The 8,610-nt window shown below is 37.3% G+C and overlaps 1 long non-coding RNA gene across 1 annotated transcript; it reads left to right on the top strand.

The window, feature by feature from the left end:
* The first annotated feature begins 305 nt into the window (after positions 1–305).
* On the top strand, positions 306–8,359 carry LOC147480753 (uncharacterized). The gene is made up of 3 exons (XR_015206379.1): positions 306–397; positions 7,815–7,919; positions 8,081–8,359. It is a non-coding gene; the product is annotated as an uncharacterized LOC147480753 (long non-coding RNA).
* Positions 8,360–8,610: the final 251 nt, after the last annotated feature.

Here is an 8,610-nt window from a genome sequence, read left to right as displayed (position 1 = left end):
AAAAATTCGACCATCTTTTTATTTCCATCTATCCTGCCCATGTTTTCATTATCTCGCGCCTAAAAATCGAAAAAAAAGAAAACAATTAAGAAAGAGCATGTTTAGGGTTTTATCTCTCTCCCAAATATGAACTAAACCATGGGCGGCTAATCTATTACTGAAATTTCCATTAGATACAAAACTCATTTTCATATCTTCTCCCATTCATCCGTTTTTATCGAAAGTGAACCAGGTAAGCTTCAGTTCAATTCTTTTCCCTTCACCAAATTCATTTAATTTCAGGTAAGCCTTACTGAATTATTTTTGTTTCTTTGTGTGTTCAATAGAAAAATCGTAATTGAGTTTCTTAGACAAGGAGCTTGGATTTACCAGAAAGGACTAGGAAGAAATAGAGAAGGTAATTGGATTTATTCATTGTGTTGATTTTGTCAAGTTCAAATTCTCTTTTATATGTTTTGTCTTCCAAAGAACACTGAAGGTTGGGATATAGAGCCATTAAGTTCCTTGAATGTTCAATCATATGCTTCAAAGATGTGGTGATGTAGACACATACCCTTTTAACCCTATCAAATGCATCTGGCAAGGCCAATGTAAAGTACTAATGACAAAGCATCAGGTGGTAGCTTGTCATGAATTTGTTGGACGGAGATATGGTTTTTTATGTAGTGGATACTAGATAGGAAAAAGGAAGTTTCTCATGAATTTGCTAGATGGAGATGTAGTTTTCATGTAATGGATATGAAAGTTTAAATCTAATCCTTACAATATAATGCCTCGGAAAAGAACCGACCTTGAAATATTGTTGTCGAACTGGGTTTGTCGGAGGATTTTCTATGCTATACCGTTAGTGTCGGTTACTTTCGGTTCTAGAAACTTCCGGTGTATAGCTTATATAATTTGTTTAGGGTTTGTGGACTGCTTGGATCAAGAGGTATGGCTGTGACAACCTTAGTTAAGCTTCATGCTTGATTTTAATAGTACTTGGTAGGGTCTGCCTTAATGCATAACTTATTCAGAAAATAAAAACTAAAGAATTAATTTACTCCAAACTCAATAATGTAAAGTGTAAACATAAGATTAATAATTATGGTTACATGAAAGTTTTGACAAAATACGAGAGCAACTTACCAACCCAAAAAGAAAAGAGCAAAACATACTCAGATAACAAATAAGTTAAACTCCAACGAAGTATATTGTACTCTGAAACAAAGCAGAACCCCATGCAGAGCACTGCTACAGCATAGGTTCCACCCAGATGCCGGGTTGATATTTTTGGAGTCAGTTCGCCAGTTCGGTAATGTGGCTCAACCGTATAATCTTTAAGGTTGAAAATTCCCATATCATGAGGTTTAATTCCATACTCTTCTTGCCCAAAGTATCCTTCATAGTGGTCATCAGTAAAATATATAGAATTTTGCTTGCATTCGGGAAAGTCTGAAGTTGATAGAGACAGAGAAGAACTATGACCAAGAAATAGTACTCGGTCATGTATGTTATCCTAGGAAGCACGGATACCGACACGCTATGAAGCATTGATACGTCTCTAAGGGTGAAGTATTGGTGTCCGATACGTGTCCAACACGGATACGCCCGATCGATAATGCGGTCGGACACGCCGATTTGGAGTATCCGATTTTTTAGAGAGAAAAGAGAACGACTTAGTTAGGTTTCAGCCCCTCCTCACACTTTTCTTATATAGGAAAATAGTCGGTTTCGTTGGCTTCGTGCCCCTTCTGTGATGGTGAAATATATATATATTATTCAAACGTGTCCATGACGTATTCGTGTCCAATATTTTTGAAAAATGTCGTGTCCGCGTATCCGTGTTGTGTCGTGTCCGTGTCGCGTGTCGGCTAGAAAGCACGGATAACGATAAAGAAAATTTCCCATTTAGTTCTCGGGTAAAATTCCTAGTTTTGCTAATTTCTCAAGTCCTTTCGTTGCAAAATGCAAACACAGTTGCCTTGAGAAAAGTTTCTCAGTGAGGGTATGTAATCTTAGTCACACAAACCATGTACAAGGTATATCACTCCCGATCTAAAACCATGGTTTGGCGAATTTCGACCGGAAGCTCCTAAAATCTACGCTTTGAAATTTCTAAAACCGCGTTATCAATTTTTCGAACCAAGACTTTCAGTTTTTCAATATCTTTTTGGCCTTATTTTTTATTTTATTATATTGCTTGTTTCATTAGATTAGTTGTATAATGCGTGGACATATCGTATTAAAACTCAACATGTCATTTTCTAAACTAGATATCAAGATGCTTGCTTCCTTTGGTAGGGATGTCTAGCTTGCTCTAATGTGATATTCAACATATGTGTCATCTCATTTTATTTGCTAACTACTACTAAACTATTTTAGGGTGATTAGTTCCTTATATTTACTATGCAATGCTAGATTTGTATGTACTTGGTTTGAACTCTTAATATTTAATTTGTTTCCATATCATGTTGTATTTCCTCATTCTTTTTACTTGTTATTAAGTTTAACATGCTTGGGCTGAGATAGTAAAATATATTAAATGCTTGTGTTCTGTTGTTGTAAGCATACTCCCCATTAAGTACGATTAGCATAGGTAGGTCTTCTAGGCGGATGCATTTTTCCTATTTTATTTTATTTTAGTGACTTTTCAACCTTGATAGATTTCAATGTTAATTAGGCTTCTTATGTATTAAGGAAGATTCTCTTATATGTTTGTTTATGTATTTGTTGTGTATTAGTTAGCACTTGATGGATAAAAGTTGGATGCACCCGACTGTTGGAAGGTCCAATCGCAAGTATATTCTAGGTTGTGAGGAGTTTGTGAACTGGGCATGGGATAATCGACCTAAAGAGTTTGGTGATGAGATTTATTGTCCATGTGTTCGATGCATTAATAAAGTGTTGAGGCCCAAAGATGTAGTTCGGGATCACATATTAAATAAAGGTATATTACGGTCATATATCCATTGGACCAAACACGGGAAGGAGATGAAGTGGATGCTCGCCATGACTCAATGATGGTGATGATATGCACCAAATGTTGCAAGATACATTAGGGTTTCGGACCTAGTTGGAACAGTAGTGACACACCAACTATTCCTCGTTTCTAATGAGGCTAGTTCGAGTGAGCCTTGTATGGATGAGCCAAATGAGGAGGCACAAAAGTTTTATAAATTATTGAAGGAGGCTGAGACACCACTATATCCTGGTTCTACTAAAGCTTCAAAATTGTCTTTCCTTGTTTGCTTGCTTCATGTAAAGTGTCTAAATGGTTGGAGTAACCATTCATTTGACATGTTACTTCAAGTGTTAAACGAGTCACTTCCTGATGAAATCAATATGCCAAAGAATCATTATGAATCAAAAAAGCAACTTCGGGACCTTGGTTTGGAGTGCATTAAGATAGACGCTTGTCCAAATGATTGTATCTTTGTATTGGAAGGATAATAAGCCAATCGAGGACAAGGATGAATGCGATATATGTGGTGGTCAAGGTGGGAACTTACTCCATCCGTGGACTGATGAGGAAGGAAATAATTCTACTTGCGGAAACATAAGAAAAAAGCTGCAAAAGTCTTGAGATATTTTCCGTTAAAGCCGAGGCTTCAGAGATTATTTATGTGCTCAAAAACATCAAAGGACATGAGGTGGCATGCAGATTGTCGTAGCAAGGATGGAGCATTAAGGCATTCAGCTGATTCTGAGGCATGGAAACACTTGGACGAAAGATATCCTTCTTTTGGTTTGGAACCTCGCAATGTCAGGCTTGGTTTGGCTAGTGATGGTTTTAGTCCCTTTGGTAATCTTAGCACTATGCATAGCACATGGCCTGTGGTTCTTGTTCCATATAATCTGCCACCATGGATGTGCATGAAGCAGCCTTATTTTAGCTTGTCACTACTTATTCCTGGCCCTAGCAGTCCTGGGAATAACATTGATGTGTACTTGTGACCTTTGGTCGATGAGTTGAAAGAGTTGTGGACGAAAGGAGTCGAGACATATGATGCATATTCCAAGCAGAATTTTCAGATGCATGCAGCTGTTTTATGGACAATTAATGACTTTCCAGCCTTTGCCAACTTGTCAGGATGGAGCACCAAAGGCCAACTTGCGTGTCCTTCTTGCCGCGAAGACTTGTTCAAAAAGATTGCAAAGACGGTATGAAGTTTTGTTATATGGGAAGTCGCCAGTTCCTACCACTTAATCATCCATATCGGAAGGAACAAAAGTTCCTTTGATAACACTATTGAACCGAGGATGCCCCAAAACCACTAAGTGGAACCGAGGTTCTTGAGCAATTCAGTGGGTATGAGAAAGTCACATTCGCAAGCGATTCTTTCGATAAGTCCGGTCAAAAGAGAAAACGAGAAAATAATTTGCCGCATAATTGGAAGAAAATCAGTATATTTTTTGAACTCCCTTATTGGAAAGACCTTCGTTTGCCCCACAATCTTGATGTTATGCACATTGAAAAGAACAATAGCGAGAGTTGGCTTGGGACATTGTTAAATTTAGAGAAGAAAACAAAGGACAGCTTGAAGGCCCGACAAGATTTGGTGTTGATGGGAATATGAAAGTCACTTCACCCTATACCAAGAGCTGGCAACAAATACTACCTACCCCCTGCCCAGTACACATTGTCTTTGCAAGAGAAGAGGAAGCTTTGTCAATTTTTGAAAGATGTAAAGGTTCCCGATAATTATTCATCCAATATTTCACGCCGTGTTCAGGTTAAAGAAGCCAAGATACATGGCCTAAAAAGTCATGATTGGCATGTTCTAATGCAACAACTACTTCCAGTTGCAGCACGTGGAATTCTACCCAAGGAACTAACAATGGTTTTGGTTGAGTTGTCCAATTTCTACAAGCAATTGTGTTCTAAAGTGTTATGGGTTGAAGAGTTGGAGCGTCTAGAGTATAGTATTGCTGTGACTCTTTGCAAAATGGAAATGATTTTTCCTCTAGCAATTTTTGATGTTATGGTTCACCTACCAATGCATTTAGCTGGTGAAGCCAAGCTTGCTGGACCTGTTTTATCGATGGATGTATGCAATTGAAAGGTAAGTGAAGACAATATGCAAGATCAATTTGTTTTCTTCCTAGGTAACATAGATACTTATATTTATGTTTCTTTTTATATGTATATATATAGGTATTTGTATAAGCTTAAAAAGTATGTGCTTGCAAACAAAAGTTGCCGGAAGGTTCAATTCGCGGAAGCGGTATCTTGTCGATGAGTGTTTGACATTTTGCTTTCGATGTACTTAGATGGTGGGGTAGAGACAAGGTTTAATCGACAAATGAGGAATGATGATTGTGAAGATGTAGAATCAGATGGAAAGTTTTCAATATTTGTTGGAAGCACTTTCGTCCTTTAGGGAAAGGAACCTTGAGGAATCTAACTAACGAAGAGGGGAACAAGCTCGTTTGTATGTGCTAATGAACTGCGAAGAAGTGAGGCCGTTTGTTGAGTAACGACAAACTTCTCTTTTCTATTTAAAAGAATTTTTCTATGTTTGAATCACATATATGTTCATTATAATAAAATGGTCTATTGTACAGGAAACACAAACAAATGATTACGGATGACCATGGGCGCCGTATAAGTGCTAGGAACTTGGACCGTATTCATAATGAGAGATTTGGTAGCTGGTTTGAAAACCATGTATGTGGTAGTCGACTAGTCATAGTATGTTTTATTAAGTATAATCATATTTATTGGTGTCATTTAGACGTGTTAATTTGTTCTTCTTTTCTAAATAGGTTCAACAAATGAAAAGAGATGGTGAGTTGGTCAGTGAGCAACTCGATATGTTATCCTTTGGTCCTACCCGATTTGCCACCTGTTTTAGAGGGTGCATTGCAAATGGATATAGGTTTCACACAAACGATCTCGAGATGCGAAGAAAAACGCAAAATCATGGAGTTTTTGTATCTACAGAAACCTCAAGCTTTGCAAGTGCTAGAGATATGAATCATGTTATAGGGAGTGTCGGTTATTATGGTATCCTAAATGATATAGTGGAGCTTCGTTATGGCAGTGGGAATCGAGTGTTTATGTTTAAATGTGATTGGTTTGATGGCTTGAGCCGTGCTGGAGTGAAACAAGATGAATATGGTTTCACCAATCGTGAATTTCACCACTAACCTTAGCTACCAATGAACCTTTTATTCTTGCATCGCTTAAAGCACAACAAGTTTTTTTATCTTAGAGATAATTTGGATGAAAATTGGCGAAGTTGTGTTGAAGACACAACCAAGGGACTTATATGATATGGGGTCGAGAGGTTGAGCCAATCCAAGATAACTCATCGTGCACACACCAAGATGCAAGTAATCCAGTTGAGAACACGGATACCATTGAAATTTGGACTAGGAATGAAGTTGAAGGAATTGAAGTTGTTTGCAATCTTGTTGAAAGAGAGCAAGACTTCATTGATGATAATGAATGTGACGTAAGACTTAAGTGAGGATAGTGATTGTGATGAGGACTTCATTAATGATAGTGATCCAGATTATTGATGTGTGGAGTGTGGTTTAATTTAGTTTTAGTGTTGCTAAGTATGACATTGGGTGTATGCATCTTTATTAAGACCGGCGTATTCAATTTGTTATGAATGCTCTCTCTTGATAGTTTATTAATTTGATTGATGTTTCTTTTCTTATGAGTGCATTTATTAGTCATGTTGGGCATTCCTTTAATTTTCTTGTATAACATAGATAAGTGCACGCAATTGTAAAAAGACGACGAGAGGATCCAAATGGCGATGAGAATGGTAAGATTTGCAACTGATTTTTGAATTCTTAGGTTTTTAACTATTGAATAATATCTAACTCATATTATTTGTTGTGCTGATATCTATATTTAACATTCTAAATAGGTGGGAAATGGGTTAGAGGCACTTCTACCCTTCCTAAGGTTTTTAATAACCCATCTAGTTCGAAGTTGAAACTGACTTGGAATGGCAATAATCAGCCTGATGGACCAGATACACATCCAAGCTTGTTTGTAGAATCTATGGGAGTATTGATGACATCATCGCATCGATTTGATTGGACTAAATATTGGGAGCAGCAAGGTGGAGATGATAAATTATGGCTATGGAACACGCTTAAGGTAAATGTAATGACCCTGAATTTACCTGAGACTAATTTGGAATGGCAATAAATGTAATGACCCTGAATTTACCTGAGACTAAAGTGCCACCACCTGACTTGGTTTTATTTAAAGTTTGATTGCAACTTGTAGTCAGTATCCATGTATGCCACCATTGTGATTTTGTTCTAGGGTATCAAGGTTCTAGGTTTGGTTGTTTATATACACCATGATATATTGTACATATTTGCATCGTGTTTTAGGATTCGCGGGAGCTTGATAAGAGCAAGAAAGAAACTACTTTGGGTCAAATTGCCTCAGATGAATTCAGGAATAAGAAGACTAAATGGAAAAAGAATTTCTATTCACGCTACATGACATATGAGGAGCGTATAGTGCACAAACCAGAGCAGCTATCACAACAAGAATGGGTCAATCTTGTGCAATTCTGGGATAGTCCCGAGCATCAAGTATGAAGAACTTTATTGTTCCATTTGAAATAGTTTTCACAACTTATATATTATTTTTGTTTTCTATGTATCTAGGTAATTTAAAGAGAGGAACAAGTTTAATCGTTCTAAGCAAATAGCAAAGCATACTAGTGGTCGAAAAGGTTTTCCAAAAATGAGAGCACAAATTGTATGATATTTATTGTTACCTTTGTTGTGAACTTACATTTTCAGATTGGCTTATAAGAAATAAGTCAAATAACAATTTGTTTGTGTCTTGACAGATTCGGGAGGAAGGTGCACCCCCATCTCAAGGAGACTTCTTTGTGCTATCCCATACAAGTCGGAAGACAAATGATGCACTTGATGGACAATCAAGAGAGTATATAGTAAGTGAAAATTCAAATCTAATAATGATGTTAAGTGAATATAATAAATGGTTTTCTTCTTATATATATTAATTTGGTTTGCAATATAGGAAAAAAATGAAAGAGTTAGCTGGAAGAGATGAAAATGGAAATCAACAACCCTTTTCCGATGAAATCTACAGGCAAGTTATGCCGCGTGAGCGACATGGGCGTGTGAGGCTGATGGGTCGTGGTGTGACACCGACTAGTTATTTTGGCTCTTAAGCATCATCCCATGGTACAACTTATGATCGTGTTGCTGAATTGGAAAATGAGATGGCTGAAATGCGAAGGGTAGCACAAGAAAAAGAGGAGGAAAGGCAACGTGAGCTTGATGAGATAAAGAGAGGGTTCGATGCATGATATGAAGCGATGGAAGCTCGATTTATGGAAACACTAATGCAGAGAACTTCCCTCTCTAGAATGTTGTAAGTTAAACTTCTTATGCCTTGCTACCTCTAATTCTTTGTGTCCACTACTAAAAAAAAGGGCTTGTTGTGTCATTTTAAAAGTGACACAAGTCAATTGTGTCAGTTTTGGAATGAATTTGAAACCGACACAAGTATCGCTAACACAACAAGTTTAACAAAAACAGACACATCAAGTGACTTTGTTGTGTCGGATTTGGATTACCAAAACAACCTCACTAGATGATAAAACCGACACATTAGGG

This window comes from Coptis chinensis, chromosome 8 (genome assembly GCF_015680905.1).
Source record: "Coptis chinensis isolate HL-2020 chromosome 8, ASM1568090v1, whole genome shotgun sequence".
In the NCBI taxonomy this organism is placed as follows: domain Eukaryota; kingdom Viridiplantae; phylum Streptophyta; class Magnoliopsida; order Ranunculales; family Ranunculaceae; genus Coptis; species Coptis chinensis.
The sequence above is the reverse complement of the archived record's forward strand: the minus strand, read 5'-3'. Positions and strand labels throughout refer to the sequence as shown.